Below are 22814 nucleotides of genomic sequence, written 5' to 3' on the forward strand. Positions count from 1 at the left end.
GTCACGCTTGTTCGTTCTGTAGCCGCTAAGGGCGGGACTATCGCGGACATTTTGATGTCTGTGCGTTTTTCTCCGTTCAGTGGCTATCCAGGCGTGCTAGTGAGAGATTACTGTCGCTCCTTGTTGAAGTGAATACTTATTTTGTTGGGCTATGCATGCATGTTTTCCACATACTTTCAAAATAGAATGGCAGCTTTATCGAAACTTAATCAAACCATTACATTTGATTATGGAATATGTGTTATTGACTTATACAACACTTCCTCACCTCCTGTAAAGCTAATTTAACTCGAATCTCCCACCGGTATCATCCCGATATCCACAATATTATGTCGCCATCACACGGATTCCGCTCCAGAATCCAATAAAGCACGAAATATGAACATTCCTTGTGGTTTCAATTTAGTTGCTTTGATATCCCATTACAAGTTTTCAGAGATGATTTTATTTATTTTAGTATCACTCGGTTATTTTCAAAGAGTAAATTTGAAACCAACCCAAATTGTTTACCTTATTTCAGCGCGCAGTAGACTCTGAGGTATCTCACCAAACATTCTAAGCGCCGTCAGTGATATTTACCAAGTGATATTCGTAGTTTATGTTTCAACTTTACTTAATAAAACTAATCCCGATATTACATTTCCAGACACACACAGTTCATGGTATTGCTTCCTTTGATGTTATTGAGCTGTTAACCCAATAAGCGATCAGGACAGGAAAGTCCTAACTAATATTTTATAATGAACAAAAACATTCAGGAAGCCGATGTGGTTGGACGATAAAAACTAATTAAAACTTAGTTTTAAGAACAATTAAAGTATAAAGTTAAGACATGATTTCTTGTTGTCCTTTCCACTGTTTGAGGTATGTTTGGAGTATGTTTCCAAATTTGGGGACAAAGATGAGAAGGAAATATGTTCAAACAACTGAACAAATAACATAAAGTGAACCTATCATCTCTCTCCGTCGATGACGTAGCTAGTGATGAGTTGTCTCTGTTCAGGTCGGCTCACTAGGATTGCAACTATAGTCCCCTATCCAAGAGGAGCGCTGATCACTGTGACAGAGTGAAGAAGGAGGCGATCGCGATACTAGCGCTACCACTCGGCACGACACTTCATTACACGCGGCGCTCGTGGCGCAGTCCTGCGGCGGGCCTCAGAACTAACGACGATTTATTTTATAGCGAGTTATTTACAAAATAAGGTCCTACTAACCGTGACACTCATTAAAAATAATAGAGGCTAAATAAACTCAAATGATAGCAACATTACACCGCGCATGGGTCTGATGTAATTTAACGATGCTGACTCTGGCAGGACAGGATTAACCTTAGGTCCCGCTTTATGGCAACTGGGACCTTACTGTTTATTGTACCTGATGATAGCATCACAAAACTCTGTATTGAGTCGTATAGTGTTTTATACGCTTATATTATAGCTTAATACTGTAACTGGGGTCATCACTGCTACTTTAAAACACGATTTGGATATAAGCGTGATGGAATATTTAAACATAAATATAAAGTACAAATATTCATTGAGATCGAGATGTTTCATTAATGAAACGCAATTAATTGTAAAATGTTTATGTAATTGAACTAAATTGGTCGTTTATATGAAGCGTTTTTAACATAGCGAATTGATTTGTTCAGCGTATAACCGGAAACTTGTATATGTACATTCTGTAACTCGGCGAAGACACAGGTGCGTTTTCCAAGCAACATTGACATGATTGTAGTTCCATATGACATTCGTGTCACCTCTGTCAAACTTGTATAAAAAGACAGTTCTTTACGGATTGATAAAATTTGAGCCAATATTGCGACTTAGAGCAGAATTTGTATCGATTGGGTGTCCAGGGAGTATTAAAATGTATCACAATAGCCATCACGGATGTTTCAAAACTCTTTTAAGTTACTTACGGTACTGAATGCTTATATTGAGCGAAATGTCCAGAGTGTTAACGCTATAGGTGTTAGTACTCGATTTTTTTCCAATCTTCAATTTACAGCAGTTTGTAGCAATGTAAAGCCCTATTTTGATTTTATATTATGTTTTTCGTACATAAAAACTGGACTATTACGTGCAACTACCCGGGAGGGTTTCCTTCTGGCTGGTTTATACTTTCCAGTTAAACCTAAACCGAATGCAACAAAAACCGATGAGTCACTTTAATCTAAATCAAATCAAATTATGTTTTTTGTATCATATTCATAATGTAAAAAAGGGCGAATTTAGGGCCATAAGGCCCTGTCTTACAATTAACCCTAATGCAATAATATTTATTAAGTCAAATAAAATTAATTCATTTCAAAATATAACAACATTATACAATAAAGGTCTCTTTAAGAATTTAAATACGTATAACTCATTCAGACACATATTCATTAGCACTCCACCTGTCCTCCAAGGCAACCTTATGGTTCTTAAGAGCGGCACATCACTAACTGCAAATGTCGAGATATCAGTGATGCAAGTGTAGAACGATAGGTCTAGTCTACTGCGGGACTGTTGGAGTTAGTGAATCCCAACATGTTAAGGACTGTTGCTAGCCTAGACATAAGGAAGTGTCACTCCTAAGAGCAATTACTTAGTTTTCTCTTAAGAGAAACAGTCATTTACAAAATGACCAAATAGATCTTCATCCAGTTCAATATTTAAATGTACACATTTTGAGAATCTCCGGTGTTTTACACTTTTTTGGGAAAATGTTTACAAATTGGGATTTTAATATCATTTGCTTCGACTGTGTAAGAACTTCTAAATTCATTACTTGTATGCACCGAAGCGTATTTTGACACTTTTTTAAGCTGCAGCTTTAAAAATAATATGCCGTAGGTTTTTTCCATAAGAAAAGCACGGAGTCTTCCCTGTCTTTCCTTAAAAGCTACCGAGGCCAAGTGCGCAGGAAAGAAGCGATCAGGGGTGGGAAGTGCCCAAATAAAGAGGTACGCACAAAGTGAAAAAGAATAAATTAAAATTAAAATAATATAATTACGAATACTACAATTTAGTTTAGAATATAAAATATTTCATACACTATGGATTATAAGTGACTATACAACCCATAAAGTATTAAACAATAACACTTTTTATCTGAAATCTGCCAAAATTTTTTTTCGTTATACCCCTCTCCTTGCGTCGTTTCTATATACTCAAAACAAAATTTTATCGTGTATTCATATTCGTTGTTTAGTACACCTAACATCTATATGATTAGTCTATTTTTATATTTTGGTTAAATTTTAGGGAATTAAAAGTAAAAACTACAACTGTATGAAAAGGTGAGTTATTATGCTTTTTCTTATTAAACAGTGATAACATGTTATATTGTGTATTATATACTGGTTTTTTTTAATAAACACATAACCTTTTTTACACTATCATTTTTTCCAGACCCTTTCTGTTATAATTGGTAAGTTCGAATAAAGAATATATTTATGCTTTAGAACGTAAAGAGACGTTCAATAAAGTCAATTAGTTATGGGGATGCAATTATATTATGTAGAAGTGTGATTTTTTGCAGTTTTAATTGAAAAGTATTCTTGTACGGCCGACAGTGAGTAATGGAGCTGTACAGTCAGTTCCAATTATAGCCGTTTTTGTCCAGCTGTCAGACTTAGTTGTGTAAGGTCAGCTCTTGCACTTCTTGTCTTATCGCTTACAGATACACACCCCTTTTGCGTAATATTAAGGCAACGATTGTTTGACTCTACTGTATTGGCATAATATAAGTGTATAAGTTTCAGTGATTTTTGAACCAATTGTAAGTTACTATTATAATTTAATTATTACATTCATATTGATGTTATTTTAAGTGTTTTAATTATTGATTGTAAAAGTTACAATATTTCCTTATACTCTGATAACAAGATTTTGAAAATAAGAAGAAGCTGGAGGTGGACAGATTTTATCTACGTCTGTAAACAGATAAAAAAAATATTTCTTAAAGCACACAGGGTCACCAATAAAGGGAAGTATACAAAGTCCAAAACTTGTATTGGAGGAATATTTAAAGGTGATGGATAACAAGGTGTGGAATACACGCTAGTTTGTAATTAAAATATCTTTTCCAACAATTGAAAAGTTTTCATAACATCAATAAATCTCCGCTTTTGAAACAATTAAAATTAATGGGTTTTCAATTCAAGAAACTTTATACCAACCCTATTCTAATGAAATCGATCAATTCATTAGAAGAGCTAGAGCTGAGTTTCAAATAAAGATTAAAAGGTTTCGTGATTCAGGACCAAGAACAGAAAGGCAAGATCAATTATTGCCTAAGAAACATTATAACTTAATATGGTTTTTTGTTGGAAAAACTCCATATTTCGACTACAATGATGAAATTAACGCAACACATTACTAAGAATGGTTTTGAGAGGTTTTTAATATTCTTCCTGAAATGTCTGCCATACTATTAGTCTATCCTATTAGATTCCGTACCATGCCGTTTTTAATCCTGAAATAATAAACCCCTTAAGTATATGGTTAAAATTTGTAGGCGTATCAAAATCAATTCCTATTTAAACACCAGGCTATGCTTTCAAGTTAGGGAAAGATTACTTGACAAAATTGTTGCTTATAGTATTAAGGACATTAAAGTAATTTCGTTACTCATTGCGAGTTAAATGCAATTGATTTATTGTGAGCGTTTGTAAAAACGAGGTGGCAAAATGCAGTAGTACATAATTAGATGTGACAAAGTATGTTAACTGGCTTCAGATATAATGGCCAATAAACCTTTTAAAATTACAAGAGAAATAACGCAGAGCCGAAATTGTAGTTGACGTAACAGTTGAGCTTGTGGTTATTAGTTCCGACTCAGACGTAACTAATGAGTGACAGTGATAGTGACAGTGACAGTGTGAAGACAGCAACAACGACTAATAACTTAACAACTGTTATTGCAATGTCGTGACCCGTATGAAACATTAACATTAATCCAGGAGAACCTCCTTATAGTTTGAATAAATATATAAACTGTACACATACTGCTATCTGTGAATTTCACCTTAAATTGTTGGTATTGAAGGCAAGTCATTAAATACTTTTTTCTGTTAACGACGGTGTACAGTGGTGCAGATAAATGTTTTTTTTCTAAGTCGTACACATTTTCTCTTCCTATTAGTAGCTCTAAAAATAGTTACAAACATTGTTTTTCTTGTTTCATGTGTTAATTTTAATTTTATGATTAGTGAGCTTATTGTTGAACATTTGGTAAAATATATCTCGCGTTTGTATTAAACATGAAATATATTTTTAAAATATGGAATGTGGAATGTACGCATTTTTAAAAATTGTCTTGATTGAAGACATTTAACTTATTAACATTATTTTACTATGGTTATTTTAGATATTTATTAAGAAACCGTATTACCCCAAATAGTAACTAATTATAATAAATTATAATACTGAAAAATCACATAAACAACAACAAGCAGCGATAGCCACAAGCGTGATGTAATGTCACTGGTAACTACAGATTTAAGTGACTCTTGTCTATTTACACAATGGCTCTACAGTATTGTTCTACACATATACTGATGGGTACAGCTCTGGGTAATACTTAGTTTCCTATGTTCTATACAATATTGTTCTAGACAAATACTGGTGGGTACAGCTCTGGGTAATACTTAGTTTCCTATGTTCTATACAATATTGCCCTAGACAAATACTGGTGGGTACAGCTCTGGATAATACTTAGTTTCCTATGTTCTATACAATATTGCCCTAGACAAATACTGGTGGGTACAGCTCTGGATAATACTTAGTTCCTATGTTCTATACAATATTGCCCTAGACAAATACTTGTGGGTACAGCTCTGGATAATACTAAGTTTCATATTTTCTATACAATATTTTCCTAGACAAATACTGGTGGGTACAGCTCTGGGTAATATACTTGGTTTCCTATGTTATATACAATATTGCCCTAGACAAATACTGGTGGGTACAGCTCTGGGTAATACTTAGTTTCCTATGTTATATACAATATTGCCCTAGACAAATACTGGTGGGTACAGCTCTGTATAATACTAAGTTTCATATTTTCTATACAATATTTTCCTAGACAAATACTGGTGGGTACAGCTCTGGGTAATACTTAGTTTCCTATGTTCTATACAATATTGCCCTAGACAAATACTGGTGGGTACAGCTCTGGGTAATACTTAGTTTCCTATGTTCTATACAATATTGTCCTAGACAAATACTGGTGGGTACAGCTCTGGGTAATATACTTGGTTTCCTATGTTATATACAATATTGTCCTAGACAAATAATGGTGGGTAGAGCTCTGGGTAATACTTAGTTTCCTATGTTCTATACAATATTGCCCTAGACAAATACTGGTGGGTACAGCTCTGGATAATACTTAGTTTCCTATGTTCTATACAATATTGCCCTAGACAAATACTGGTGGGTACAGCTCTGGGTAATATACTTAGTTTCCTATGTTCTATACAATATTGCCCTAGACAAATACTGGTGGGTACAGCTCTGGATAATACTTAGTTTCCTATGTTCTATACAATATTGCCCTAGACAAATACTGGTGGGTACAGCTCTGGATAATACTTAGTTTCCTATGTTCTATACAATATTGCCCTAGACAAATACTGGTGGGTACAGCTCTGGATAATACTTAGTTTCCTATGTTTCTATACAATATTGCCCTAGACAAATACTTGTGGGTACAGCTCTGGGTAATATACTTGGTTTCCTATGTTATATACAATATTGTCCTAGACAAATAATGGTGGGTAGAGCTCTGGGTAATACTTAGTTTCCTATGTTCTATACAATATTGTCCTAGACAAATACTGGTGGGTACAGCTCTGGGTAATATACTTAGTTTTCCTATGTTCTATACAATATTGCCCTAGACAAATACTGGTGGGTACAGCTCTGGATAATACTTAGTTTCCTATGTTCTATACAATATTGCCCTAGACAAATACTGGTGGGTACAGCTCTGGGTAATATACTTGGTTTCCTATGTTATATACAATATTGCCCTAGACAAATACTGGTGGGTACAGCTCTGGGTAATACTTAGTTTCCTATGTTATATACAATATTGCCCTAGACAAATACTGGTGGGTACAGCTCTGGATAATACTAAGTTTCATATTTTCTATACAATATTTTCCTAGACAAATACTGGTGGGTACAGCTCTGGGTAATACTTAGTTTCCTATGTTCTATACAATATTGTCCTAGACAAATACTGGTGGGTACAGCTCTGGGTAATACTTAGTTTCCTATGTTCTATACAATATTGTCCTAGACAAATACTGGTGGGTACAGCTCTGGGTAATACTTAGTTTCCTATGTTCTATACAATATTGTCCTAGACAAATACTGGTGGGTACAGCTCTGGGTAATATACTTGGTTTCCTATGTTATATACAGTATTGTCCTAGACATAGTAAATAGAACTAGTGCTATGTCCTGCAATGGTATGTCCTATGCCCGACCGTCATATGTTGCTGTAACTGTTTTTCTATGCCACAGAGGCTGGAATATTATACCGTTAGTTTTTCTGTGATAGGCGGCCATGAAACCCTTATTTAAAAAAGATCAAGGGATATTCTTTCCAATGGCAGAACGTTTTTGACCTTACATTATGACGAATCACTTCAACTGCTATGTTACAATTGGAATATCTATCTGTTCTAGACAGACTATATTGCAAATGTGGCCTCCACAACAACTGAGTTACTGTCCATATCGGCTTAATGGTGTGGGATTAATTGAATTCCAGATCACCCGACAGTAAACCACGAGACTTGTTATTGAGGATATAATAACTCAAAAACTATCGTTTATAGTATAACGATACACGATGAACTTGATGTAGTAAACAGAATACAAGCTGCAGCGTCAATTCAAGGAAATACATAAGATCGATGTTTTAAAAGTTTTCAGTTTACTGCTGAAGCTGCAGGGCGAGACAATGAGCACTTACTTGACATGTATCTGGTTCAACCCAGATACTCGTAAGTGTTCCGAATAAGAATTTTATTTATGGTGTTTAGCTGAGCGTTAGCGAAGTTTATCAGTTGTGGAGCTGGAAATAATTTGATTTCTGTCCGTACATATCGTGAAGACAAAGTGAAATATGGAATTTCATTTTTATATCAGGAACACGGAGTTCAATCATGGTCCATGTCACTCTATGGTGTTTAGCTGAGCGTCAGCGAAGCTTATCAGTTGTGGAGCTGGAAATAATTTGATTTCTGTCCGTACATATCGTGAAGACAAAGTGAAATATGGAATTTCATTTTTATATCAGGAACACGGAGTTCAATCATGGTCCATGTCACTCTATGGTGTTTAGCTGAGCGTCAGCGAAGCTTATCAGTTGTGGAGCTGGAAATAATTTGATTTCTGTCCGTACATATCGTGAAGACAAAGTGAAATATGGAATTTCATTTTTATATCAGGAACACGGAGTTCAATCATGGTCCATGTCACTCTATGGTGTTTAGCTGAGCGTCAGCGAAGTATATCAGTTGTGGAGCTGGAAATAAGTTTATTTCTGTCCGTACATATCGTGAAGACAAAGTGAAATATGGAATTTCATTTTTATATCAGGAACACGGAGTTCAATCATGGTCCATGTCACTCTATGGTGTTTAGCTGAGCGTTTAGCGAAGTTTATCAGTTGTGGAGCTGGAAATAATTTGATTTCTGTCCGTACATATCGTGAAGACAAAGTGAAATATGGAATTTCATTTTTATATCAGGAACACGGAGTTCAATCATGGTCCATGTCACTCTATGGTGTTTTAGCTGAGCGTTAGCGAAGTTTATCAGTTGTGGAGCTGGAAATAATTTTATTTCTGTCCGTACATATCGTGAAGACAAAGTGAAATATGGAATTTCATTTTTATATCAGGAACACGGAGTTCAATCATGGTCCATGTCACTCTATGGTGTTTAGCTGAGCGTTAGCGAAGTTTATCAGTTGTGGAGCTGGAAATAATTTGATTTCTGTCCGTACATATTATCGTGAAGACAAAGTGAAATATGGAATTTCATTTTTATATCAGGAACACGGAGTTCAATCATGGTCCATGTCACTCTATGGTGTTTAGCTGAGCGTTATCGAATAGTTTACTATTAGTCTTATGGGTAAACATGATGGCAACGACTCAATAGCAGAATAAATAAACTCGGTATACTCCTAAGAAATGTAATATGTGATGTTTTGACAAATGGTACCCCAATTATTCCAATACTTCCAACTATGGTAACTTTGTGTGTAGACTTTTCTTATTTAAACGCTGATATTAAACCACAAAAAATTTTAACGTATCGTGTAGCAAGTATTATATTTACGAATATCCCACACTAGCATCCATTGTGTTTAAACAGCATGGGAAGGATACATATACAATTGAATCACCAATAACTTATGTAGCCCAGATTTAATATTTCACTGTCGTTATGAAAGTTCAGGCCACCCATTCGATATCTATTGTAGCAATTAATGATCTATAAATGCGCATAAAATTAATTAAAGTGTACACAGTTTTATAATTCATTCTTAAAATATTATCCCATATCATTCAACTAGCCATGAATCAACGATTCACTGATACAAATTATGAATTACTTCTAGAAAACTATAATGAAGGCTACCTGCGTCTTGGGTGCAAACTGACATGAACAATGCATTTCAATTTAACAATACTTGTTAGCTAAAATTTGTCACAGACATTTTTTTCAGGAAAGGAACAGAAAAATTAGCAATCTTTTAAAGTACAAGTATAAACTGTAGGATTGTTAGGTTAAAACGCATGCACTACTCAAACTTGAAGTACCCCGGTAGGTTTTATGGTTTCGAGCGTGAGTCAGAGTGTTCATTTTTTCCATATTCATAGCATTGGATGTTTATGTTTATGTCCATAGAAATAATGACTTTGTAACTTATTGAACCTGCACATACGATACAGCCCACAAAAATGAATAATACTGCCTTTCTCTGCACACATTATAATTATACACAATCCGGTTTATACAGTCAACTAAGTCATTGATGTGTGTCTGGGACGTTTGTATAGTTTATCAGATACTGCTTATAATAATATGAACTAAATACTGACTTTCACTGTAATAGCGGCATAAAAACCCAAAATCCGAGTAACTAGACCACGTGTTGAGGAATAAAGTCGAGGGATCTAGACGATAATGTTATTCCCTCTTGAATTCAATCCTTTGCTGACGCTGGCTGAAAACCTTTCCTCTCGGATACCGGAATACAGCCGCCGCGTTAAACTGAATTTATTGCGCGTGGTTTGGCCCTTCTGTGACACAGTAACAGGGTTGTTTCGTCACATCCCTTCCCGCCACAGCAAGGTCTCCTGTAACTGAGAGACTGTGTTTGTGCTGTATAACACAAGGAGTAATTTATTGTAACTCCCTTGCATTCAATTCTGTCTGTAAGGTAAAATAAAAACTTTACCGAATTGCAAGGGAGTGGTACACCAATAAATAGATCTTAGCCTTTAGAGCTGATAGTATTTTGTAATATTAGAAACTGATGTAACTTAATGCCACTTTTCCTGGGAATGAATCAAATATCCTAAATAAATTTCCAAATAAAAATACTTCTTTATAACTAAGGAAGTAAGGATGATTTCCAAGCATGCTGCGACCATGAAACGATGCTACAACGAATGTTCACCACAAATGCTCACCACGAAATACAGTATTTAACCACAAACCCGCCTAAAAATAACACGGACTAGTATTGTTTTAAGACATTAACTAATAAAATTAAAAACTGCTTTACCATAAGGATGAGCACGAGCAACTTTGTTTACTGGCTTTAATTATCAAAAACTAAAATGTAAGAACTCAATTACTTTTATCATTTACTGTTTTTCATTCATTAAGATTGATATTTACTGGAATGCCTCTGGTTAGTTCGTGGTATTTGGCCCCATGGCTGACACAGGCCAACTAGTGTAACAGACATTTCCACACTTGTGCCGGAAGTGGGCGTCTAACTCAACTACTCGTACGTATGAAACAATCGGAGGGGTTCGGTTAAGCTCGTTTTATCGTAATATACTGTATCTCGGTACAAAATATGCAAATGTACTTTTGAAACGACGATAGTTAGGTTCATATTATTTTATTACTGGCGCAAAACAATTACAGTAAATTAATTGTGTTACATTGGTGGAGAGACAAAACCTAAATGAAGAGGTGAATTGAGATATAAGCTAATATCATGGAAACGGAAACGGATAGTACAACTTTACAAATCCTGTGAATTCAGGATAACTTTGTCATAACTTGTCTCATGTCTTCCATAAATAAAGTGCGTCTGTATGAACATAATAATATGGATTAAATTTTCATTTTGCACAAATACAAATATTTTAAGGTTTTTTTTTGTATTGGTAGTTCCACCATAGAAAATTAAATAGTTAATTGTCAATATTAGTGGTTTATCGAATCGCCTGAAGACCTGACTCTGTGTTGATTTATATAATTTCATATCATACGAGTTCATTTTATATTAAAAAGAAACTAAAAAATCGGTAAATCTTAACATTTTGATTGTTTTTTTTAATAATGTAATTTGTTATTAAACCAGCGTTTTAAATTAAAAAGAGCAAAATATTAGATATTAATGAAGTTAATAATATTTTTGTGTTACACAGTTTGTGATTAGGCGGCTAGACGTATTTCTTCAAACTAATTTTTTGAGCAAACAGTTTGGTTGCGATGCGATGTATCTCAATAATTTAATTCCATTCACGTTCCCTGCTCTGAAAAAGCCAACAATGTTAGGACTGAATGTAGAAGTCTATTTATTATGGCTCTGCACTAATTAAGGTCCCGTCCGCCAGGTGCGTGACAAGTCGTTGTGACAACCCCCCCCCCCCCCTTTGAACTATTGAATACCACTTAAACATTACACTCTCTTGTGAAGTTGTCGATTTATTTAATATATATTTAATTATCTCTGAGTTTTAATTATTAGAAAAAGCTGTGTAATGTTCCAAAGTTTAATTTATTGCAGTTTAAAAATTTAGTTATCCGTTAACTGGTGCATTAAATATTTGAATGGTTTCTTTTATTTTTAATACTTCAAAGTATCAGATACATATTGTCACAGATATGTTTTAATACAAATAATCAAAATATTATGTCAGATATTTTCTGTGGGGACTCAAGGTTTGGTTTTCAAAAGTTGCACTAGAAATAAACTTTACGACGATGTAGAAGTATGGTCTAGTAGGGAACATACTTCTGCATCGGCCCCTTTATTAGGGCAGTAAAACACCTCACATTCTATCAAGAACAATTTATTATGTGTGTACACAATAAAAAAATATATTCCAACATCAAATAAATCTATTTTAGTATGCAATAAATATCCTAACATTTAAGAAAATTATCCCCAATAAAGATAATTTAGGAAAATATTTAATTAAATAAAATCAAAAAATGAAGAAGGGAATTTTCAAATATATAACAAAATAACTTTGATTTAAAAAACACAGCCATAGGTTGTTAAACAAAACAATACTATTTATTTCTCAAAGATTTATTATTATTTTACCGCCGATAGGTTAAATAGGGTAGAAAACCCAACAATATTTTCCAATTCCTTTTAATTAATAATGAGACGAATTTATATCTGAGTTCATCATGAATACTGACCGCGCCACACTTTTGCATTTCCTTTTAATGTCATTATTGAATAAATAATTAATCTTACAGATTATTAGAAATTCCAGGTATATCTATCAAAATAAATAATATAATTACAACCTCCAATATGTACCACTGTGTATAGTTTGGATTGCGATTATACGCATAAACATACACAAATAACAATTATATTTATGAAACAACTGGTAAATACCATCCCTATCCTCCGTTTTACATCTACTAACTGTTGTATATTTTACAAGTTATTCCATTGTTTAAAACACTTTTTCATGTAAGTGTTAATTTGAAACTTAATTCATTTATTCTCTTTGATTTAAATAAATAAACGATTAAAACACGTTAAAAATGATTAGCTCCAAAAGTAATTTTCTCAAAATGCTAAACAAAAACGTGTAATGTCGGGTAGAGAGCAGCAGCAGAAATAACGCTGAATAACGTAATTCTAAACTAATTTTATAAAGAGACACCTGTGTTCGCTGCTATTACGTCACTAGTCGCTGTCAGCTGACGGCAATCTGCATACAAGTACTTCTCCTAACTGGGTTATATTTAGCTGTTCGTCCTCTAACCTAATTCGTATTTAATAATGAAAATGGAAGTCAGAATGGTATTTTTCGGCTTTCATGAATATAATTAGAAAATAACCAAAACTGAATAACGTTCTTTTTTAACTTACTTAAAATATGTTACACGAACAACAGATACCGCGAAATATTAGTTTTATTTAAAACCCCCGTTTTAAAGCGAAATTTCTATAAATCTAACATTTAAAGTCAGCGACTTACAAATTTAAATTAAACATTGCGTTAATATACATCAGAGTGTAATTACGATGGAGATGTCGAAACACGTACATGGTTTTACAAAATAGATTACATTGGCTTCAAGTAAAACCTGTAAAGCCCCCTCTCACCACACCTAAAAACAATGAGAGCAGTCATTGGCCGTAGCTTAGAGATAATTTTATCCATAAACGTTACGTAAACAGTTACTGTGTGTGTGTGTGTGTGTGTGTGTGTGTGTGTGTCATGAACTTTTAAGGAAGATTAAGAAATTAAAACTAAATCTCAGATTCTATTTAGAGAGTAAGTAAGACATTGGTTTTCATAAGATCGTTACGTGGAGAGAAAATATTTAATGCAACGGAAGGGCAAGAAATAGAACCATTCTTACTTAAGATGGTAAATTAATTACTATCAACCCCAACTGACATTGATGACTCTTTGCAAAATATAATGAAACAGGAATAATTAAATGTAAGAGGTGGTTGTAACAGGAATTATTAAATGTAAGAGGTACTTGTAACCGGATTTATTAAATGTAAGAGGTGGTTGGAACCGGAATTATTAAATGTAAGAGGTGGTTGGAACCAGAATTATTAAATGTAAGAGGTGCTTGTAACCGGAATTATTAAATGTAAGAGGTGGTTGTAACAGGAATTATTAAATGTAAGAGGTGCTTGTAACCGGAATTATTAAATGTAAGAGGTGGTTGGAACCGGAATTATTAAATGTAAGAGGTGGTTGGAACCGGAATTATTAAATGTAAGAGGTGCTTGTAACCGGAATTATTAAATGTAAGAGGTGGTTGGAACCGGAATTATTAAATGTAAGAGGTGGTTAGAACCGGAATTATTAAATGTAAGAGGTGGTTGGAACCGGAATTATTAAATGTAAGAGGTGGTTGGAACCGGAATTATTAAATGTAAGAGGTGGTTGGAACCGGAATTATTAAATGTAAGAGGTGCTTGTAACCGGAATTATTAAATGTAAGAGGTGCTTGTAAACGGAATTATTAAATGTAAGAGGTGCTTGTAACCGGAATTATTAAATGTAAGAGGTGCTTGTAACCGGAATTATTAAATGTAAGAGGTGCTTGTAACCAGAATTATTAAATGTAATAGGTGGGTGTAACAGAAATTATTAAATGTAAGAGGTTCTTGTAACCGGAATTATTAAATGTAAGAGGTGGTTGGAACCGGAATTATTAAATGTAAGAGGTGCTTGTAACCGGAATTATTAAATGTAAGAGGTGGTTGGAACCGGAATTATTAAATGTAAGAGGTGGTTGTAACCGGAATTATTAAATTTAAGAGGTGCTTGTAACCGGAATTATTAAATGTAAGAGGTGGTTGGAACCGGAATTATTAAATTTAAGAGGTGGTTGGAACCAGAATTATTAAATGTAAGAGGTGCTTTGTAACCGGAATTATTAAATGTAAGAGGTGCTTGTAACCGGAATTATTAAATGTAAGAGGTGCTTGTAACCGGAATTATTAAATGTAAGAGGTAGTTGGAACCGGAATTATTAAATGTAAGAGGTGGTTGGAACCAGAATTATTAAATGTAAGAGGTGCTTGTAACCGGAAATTATTAAATGTAAGAGGTGCTTGTAACCGGAATTATTAAATGTAAGAGGTGGATGGAACCGGAATTATTAAATTTAAGAGGTGGTTGGAACCAGAATTATTAAATGTAAGAGGTGCTTGTAACCGGAATTATTAAATGTAAGAGGTGCTTGTAACTGGAATTATTAAATGTAAGAGGTGCTTGTAACCGGAATTATTAAATGTAAGAGGTAGTTGGAACCGGAATTATTAAATGTAAGAGGTGGTTGGAACCAGAATTATTAAATGTAAGAGGTGCTTGTAACCGGAATTATTAAATGTAAGAGGTGCTTGTAACCGGAATTATTAAATGTAAGAGGTGCTTGTAACCGGAATTATTAAATGTAAGAGGTAGTTGGAACCGGAATTATTAAATGTAAGAGGTGGTTGGAACCAGAATTATTAAATGTAAGAGGTGCTTGTAACCGGAATTATTAAATGTAAGAGGTGCTTGTAACCGGAATTATTAAATGTAAGAGGTGGTTGTAACAGGAATTATTAAATGTAAGAGGTGCTTGTAACCGGAATTATTAAATGTAAGAGGTGGTTGGAACCGGAATTATTAAATGTAAGAGGTGCTTGTAACCGGAATTATTAAATGTAAGAGGTGGTTGGAACCGGAATTATTAAATGTAAGAGGTGCTTGTAACCGGAATTATTAAATGTAAGAGGTGGTTGGAACCGGAATTATTAAATGTAAGAGGTGCTTGTAACCGGAATTATTAAATGTAAGAGGTGGTTGGAACCGGAATTATTAAATGTAAGAGGTGGTTGTAACAGGAATTATTAAATGTAAGAGGTGCTTGTAACCGGAATTATTAAATGTAAGAGGTGCTTGTAACCGGAATTATTAAATGTAAGAGGTGCTTGTAACCGGAATTATTAAATGTAAGAGGTGGTTGTAACAGGAATTATTAAATGTAAGAGGTTCTTGTAACCGGAATTATTAAATGTAAGAGGTGGTTGGAACCGGAATTATTAAATGTAAGAGGTGCTTGTAACCGGAATTATTAAATGTAAGAGGTGGTTGGAACCGGAATTATTAAATGTAAGAGGTGGTTGTAACAGGAATTATTAAATTTAAGAGGTGCTTGTAACCGGAATTATAAAATGTAAGAGGTGCTTGTAACCGGAATTATTAAATGTAAGAGGTGCTTGTAACCGGAATTATTAATTGTAAGAGGTGGTTGTAACAGGAATTATTAAATTTAAGAGGTGCTTGTAACCGGAATTATTAAATGTAAGAGGTGCTTTTAACCGGAATTATTAAATGTAACAGGTGGTTGGAACCGGAATTATTAAATGTAAGAGGTTCTTGTAACCGGAATTATTAAATGTAAGAGGTGGTTGGAACCGGAATTATTAAATGTAAGATGTGCTTGTAACCGGAATTATTAAATGTAAGAGGTGGTTGGAACCGGAATTATTAAATGTAAGAGGTGGTTGTAACAGGAATTATTAAATTTAAGAGGTGCTTGTAACCGGAATTATTAAATGTAAGAGGTGCTTGTAACCGGAATTATTAAATGTAAGAGGTGCTTGTAACCGGAATTATTAATTGTAAGAGGTGGTTTGTAACAGGAATTATTAAATGTAAGAGGTGTTTTTAACCGGAATTATTTAAATGTAAGAGGTGGTTGAAACCGGAATTATTAAATGTAAGAGGTTCTTGTAACCGGAATTATTAAATGTAAGAGGTGGTTGTAACAGGAATTATTAAATGTATGAGTTACTTGTAACCGGAATTATTAAATGTAAGAGGTGGTTGGAACCGGAATTATTAAATGTAAGAGGTGGTTGTAACAGGAATTATTAAATTTAAGAGGTACTTGTAACCGGAATTATTAAACGTAAGAGGTGGTTGTAACAGGAATTATTTAAATTTAAGAGGTACTTGTAACCGGAATTATTAAATGTAAGAGGTGGTTGTAACAGGAATTATTAAATTTAAGAGGTGCTTGTAACCGGAATTATTAAATGTAAGAGGTGGTTGTAACAGGAATTATTAAATGTAAGAGGTGCTTGTAACCGGAATTATTAAATGTAAGAGGTGCTTGTAACCGGAATTATTAAATGTAAGAGGTGGTTGGAACCGGAATTATTAAATGTAAGAGGTGGTTGGAACCAGAATTATTAAATGTAAGAGGTGCTTGTAACCGGAATTATTAAATGTAAGAGGTGCTTGTAACCGGAATTATTAAATGTAAGAGGTGGTTGGAACCGGAATTATTAAATGTAAGAGGTGCTTGTAACCGGAATTATTAAATGTAAGAGGTGGTTGGAACCGGAATTATTAAATGTAAGAGGTGCTTGTAACCGGAATTATTAAATGTAAGAGGTGGTTGGAACCGGAATTATTAAATGTAAGAGGTGCTTGTAACCGGAATTATTAAATTTAAGAGGTGCTTGTAACCGGAATTATTAAATGTAAGAGGTGGTTGGAACCGGAATTATTAAATGTAAGAGGTGGTTGGAACCGGAATTATTAAATGTAAGAGGTGGTTGTAACAGGAATTATTAAATTTAAGAGGTGCTTGTAACCGGAATTATTAAATGTAAGAGGTGCTTTTAACCGGAATTATTAAATGTAAGAGGTGGTTGGAACTGGAATTATTAAATGTAAGAGGTGCTTGTAACCGGAATTATTAAATGTAAGAGGTGGTTGTAACAGGAATTATTAAATGTAAGAGGTACTTGTAACCGGATTTATTAAATGTAAGAGGTGGTTGTAACAGGAATTATTAAATGTAAGAGGTGATTGTAACCGGAATTATTAAATGTAAGAGGTGGTTGGAACCGGAATTATTAAATGTAAGACGTGCTTGTAACCGGAATTATTAAATGTAAGAGGTGGTTGGAACCGGAATTATTAAATGTAAGAGGTGGTTGGAACCGGAATTATTAAATGTAAGAGGTGGTTGTAACAGGAATTATTAAATGTAATAGGTGCTTGTAACCGGAATTATTAAATGTAAGAGGTGGTTGGAACCGGAATTATTAAAAGTAAGAGGTGGTTGGAACCGGAATTATTAAATGTAAGAGGTGGTTGGAACCGGAATTATTAAATGTAAGAGATGGTTGGGACCGGAACTATTGGACTTACGCAGCGCAGCGTATTTGACAAGACTGATTTTGTTTTAAGTACCTCTAAATATCTACAGAGCTAGGAACTAGAGTATATTAGAAATTTTATGTAGTCTAACTATTAGTTCTATCTCATGAGGTATTTACTCAATTAAACTTGTAGGAATTAGATACTTATTCTTAAATAACTTCTTCTTATTTTTTGACAAGTCGTTTCCTTATACATGAATTACAATTTTAAATGGTCATTGATAAATAACTAGTTGCTCGTAGACCTTGACAAACATTTAATTGTATATTACGTCTTTTTAAGATCAATAGTCATGGTTACATAACATCCTGTCACTGGAAGTTTTCGTTTTAAAATTAGGAGATTAAACACTTTTAGACAGTTTTAGTTCTGCTGCACATAATTATAAGAGCTGGTCTCTAAAACTACATTACCACAATGTTTTTGCTGTTGAGAGTATTGAATGAAATCGCGTACTAGTTTACTTACTCTTTGCATAAGTTTTGATAGTTTCTTATTTGTATTACATAATATGCAAAAATGTTAAATTTTTATTATATATCGTAAAACATTTAGGTGTATAACGGTATTGTCAATAAAGCGTAAACTTATTCATATCACACCATATGAACTCGATTAAGCTGTAAAACAAATTCATTAGAGAGCTGTCTCTGCCACTTATCTCCATGTTTTGTAAAATGTAACACCATTTTACAAGTACATAAGGATTATTGTACTTGCCAAAGGCAAAAGAAAACAAAAACTGTCAATATTATAGTTTAGCACTGCTAAATAATTAATTATATAATAATTAAGCCTATAACAATTACTTTTAACCCATTCTTACTCTTTACGCAAGGTGAACGACACTTTGTATACACTACTTTAACACCTCTGCTATAAAGGACTTGAACAATTCTCTCACACTTGGATGATTACCGACATCATGAACATGAACACCATCCGCCTTTGTCACATCATTACCTTCACTATACTCACAGAAGGTAATATCTAGAGGTGTATCTGTGTACCAACGACAATGTGCGGCTGCCTTGGAGGAAACATTTGATATAAAGGCGAAGGTGTCACAGCCGAGAGGCGGCAGCGACAAATTGAAATTTACCGACTGTTTGTCTCCACCTCTGTCTGCATCAGTGGTAACGGGGGGCTGATGACGACAAACTGTATCATCTCTTAATAATAGCAAATTTAGAGACAGCAAATTGATTTCTCCTAAACCCTAAACAATTAATTTTCATTGGTAGGGTATATTCTACACTAATATTTATTTCACTTTTCAATATTACAAAGAGTTTTTCCTACTGATTTAATATCATCCTAGGCCAGATTATGCTCTAGGAAACAAAACATAAGATACAAAATTTTCCCTTTTAATTGTGTTTATATAAAATCAGAAATACATGGGTTTCTACACATTACGTAGCTATGGTAGGAAGGGTTGATTCAATTGAATTTTGAGTTTAGCTCCAGTTAACCTTCCTTTTATTGCAGCATCTGGTATCTGAAGATATACATGACAAAAAAAAAGTCCTTGTTGGGGGGGAAGGGAGTTGTACAATGAGATTTTTGTCTTTGGAAGGTGAAAAACTCCTTTATTTTTGGACAAATTTATCCTATGTAATAAACATCACGAAATTCTTATTATGGAACAATCCAAAATTTCATTTTTTTTAACTTCAAGGACTTATAAACGTAATCCATAGGATTTGAGATAAACTTTTTTGTTACTAACCAAAGAAGAGCTAGAAGTCACAATTATAAACCAACTAAAATAGAAAAATAGCCGTTTTTTATATTAAAACAGCATGCACTTGTTGGGGGGAGGGAAGTTATACATTTTTTTTGTGAAAAAACTACTTCATTTTTGGAAATGTTATCTAATATAATAAACATTATAAATTTCTTATTATAAAATCCAACGTTTTATTTGTTTTTAAAATTCAAAACCTTATAAACGTAATCTGTACCATTTCAGATAAACTTTTTGGTTACCAACCAAAGTAGAGCTAGAAGAGTAAGTTGTTCTTATCTCTCAAATCATTGCTCTCGACAAAACCCCCTGAAGCTGTTGAAGGTGAGAGACGTTTCTGCTACTCAGAGAAATAAACTCAACATTAAATGGATGTTATCAATTGGAGTGGAGTTCAGATAAACCGCGGTGGGCGGTTATGTCGTTATTGAAAACAAGAGGCAAAAACTGCCATAAGTGTATCTGCCGTACCGTTTTCCTCCCCTTTACTGAACGGTTCAGTTTTATTCTGTTACGTGAGGCTTTAAAAAAATAAAAAAAACTTAAATTTAAGTACCTCTGTCACAAGCGGCAAATATATTACACGCGTATAATATATGATTTTTTAAGCTGTCTAATCAAAGGTTTCTCAGTTAGTGTAAATAATAACGATTCATTCTCCATTTATTTATTAGTAACTATGTCTAGTAAAATTATTTAACTTATACACATTTTTATTTTTCTCTTAAAAATATATTTAGGAACTTTAATAGATTTTAATAACAATAATACATTAACCAATTTCAGAGCTGTTCGAGAATTTTTAAGAAAAATTAAATATATGGACTGTTGCTACACCACGTTAGATGAAATTTATATAAAAAGAAAGGTTTTTAATTATTTTAATGGTTTAGTCGTTTATCGTACTAAACTTTTTTAGAGCTAAAATATATACTTTCATATACAGTATAGTATATGTGCTTGTGCAAGTTTATGCTATGCGCATAATCTAAGACCTTGATAGATCAAAGTCGAAGAGAAAACACCACTAGAACCTCTGGATCGAAAACAATAGTTTCCCAAACTTTACTTTACTTTAGGTTTTGATTTATAAAGAAATGTTTATGATGACAAGTCTTTATTTGGTGGAAATTAATATATTATTTTTAATTTGAAAACTCCACCACTCTAAACTTTATTATGTTTTACTTTATTAACTTTACGCTATCAACCGTTCGTTAGTGTGAAACTTGATATCATAATTCAATTTATTTATTTATAATTGTTTATTTATAAGAAATAGTTTTAGTTAAGTTGTTGGTTTTTAAAATAAATATACTGTTCGAATTCGCTCCAAATAGTCATTATTTTTATTATTATTAAAGTTCTTTCTTGTTTTGTGACAGCGTGAATATTATTTGTGCAAAATTTTAATTTTTAACTTTACTGGTTTCTAAAAAAATAAAATAAAGTACATAACATTTAAACACAATTTAAAGTGACTTAATTTCTAACACATATTAATATTACATTTTTTGGCTTGCCCCAAAGAACCAGCCCAAAATATCTTCAGAGAGCTCGTAAACACCAAGAACATAAAAATACTACTTGTTGTATAAATAAGTATTATTATCATTCAAAATTCGAATCATTTACTCAATCTCCAGTATTAGAAAACCAGTAAAACATAGAAAGGAGTGTTATTTTTTTCAACTAACAACTTATGACGTTACCATTTTCAAGCTCATCCCACTGATATAAGTGGAAAGAGTTGCGATATTGTGGGTAAGAAGCTTAGATCTGCAGGCTAGCGGGTGGTTTGTTTACGCTCATCCCACTGATATATGTGGAAAGGGTTGAGATATTGAGGGTAAGAAGATTAGATATGCAGGCTAGCGGGTGGTTTGTTTATGCTCATCCCACTGATATATGTGGAAAGGGTTGAGATATTGAGGGTAAGAAGCTTAGATCTGCAGGCTAGCGGGTGGTTTGTTTACGCTCATCCCACTGATATATGTGGAAAGGGTTGAGATATTGAGAATAAGAAGCTTAGATCTGCAGGCTAGCGGGTGGTTTGTTTACGCTCATCCCACTGATATATGTGGAAAGGGTTGAGATATTGAGGGTAAGAAGCTTAGATCTGCAGGCTAGCGGGTGGTTTGTTTACGCTCATCCCACTGATATATGTGGAAAGGGTTGAGATATTGAGGGTAAGAAGCTTAGATCTGCAGGCTAGCGGGTGGTTTGTTTACGCTCACCCCACTGATATATGTGGAAAGGGTTGAGATATTGAGGGTAAGAAGATTAGATATGCAGGCTAGCGGGTGGTTTGTTTATGCTCATCCCACTGATATATGTGGAAAGGGTTGAGATATTGAGGGTAAGAAGCTTAGATCTGCAGGCTAGCGGATGGTTTGTTTACGCTCATCCCACTGATATATGTGGAAAGGGTTGAGATATTGAGAATAAGAAGCTTAGATCTGCAGGCTAGCGGGTGGTTTGTTTACGCTCATCTCACTGATATATGTGGAAAGGGTTGAGATATTGAGGGTAAGAAGCTTAGATCTGCAGGCTAGCGGGTGGTTTGTTTATGCTCATCCCACTGATATATGTGGAAAGGGTTGAGATATTGAGGGTAAGAAGCTTAGATCTGCAGGCTAGTGGGTGGTTTGTTTACGCTCATCCCACTGATATATGTGGAAAGGGTTGAGATATTGAGAATAAGAAGCTTAGATCTGCAGGCTAGCGGGTGGTTTTTTTACGCTCATCCCACTGATATATGTGGAAAGGGTTGAGATATTGAGGGTAAGAAGCTTAGATCTGCAGGCTAGCGGGTGGTTTGTTTACGCTCATCCCACTGATATATGTGGAAAGGGTTGA

Source organism: Homalodisca vitripennis, chromosome 5 (assembly GCF_021130785.1).
Source record: "Homalodisca vitripennis isolate AUS2020 chromosome 5, UT_GWSS_2.1, whole genome shotgun sequence".
NCBI lineage: Eukaryota > Metazoa > Arthropoda > Insecta > Hemiptera > Cicadellidae > Homalodisca > Homalodisca vitripennis.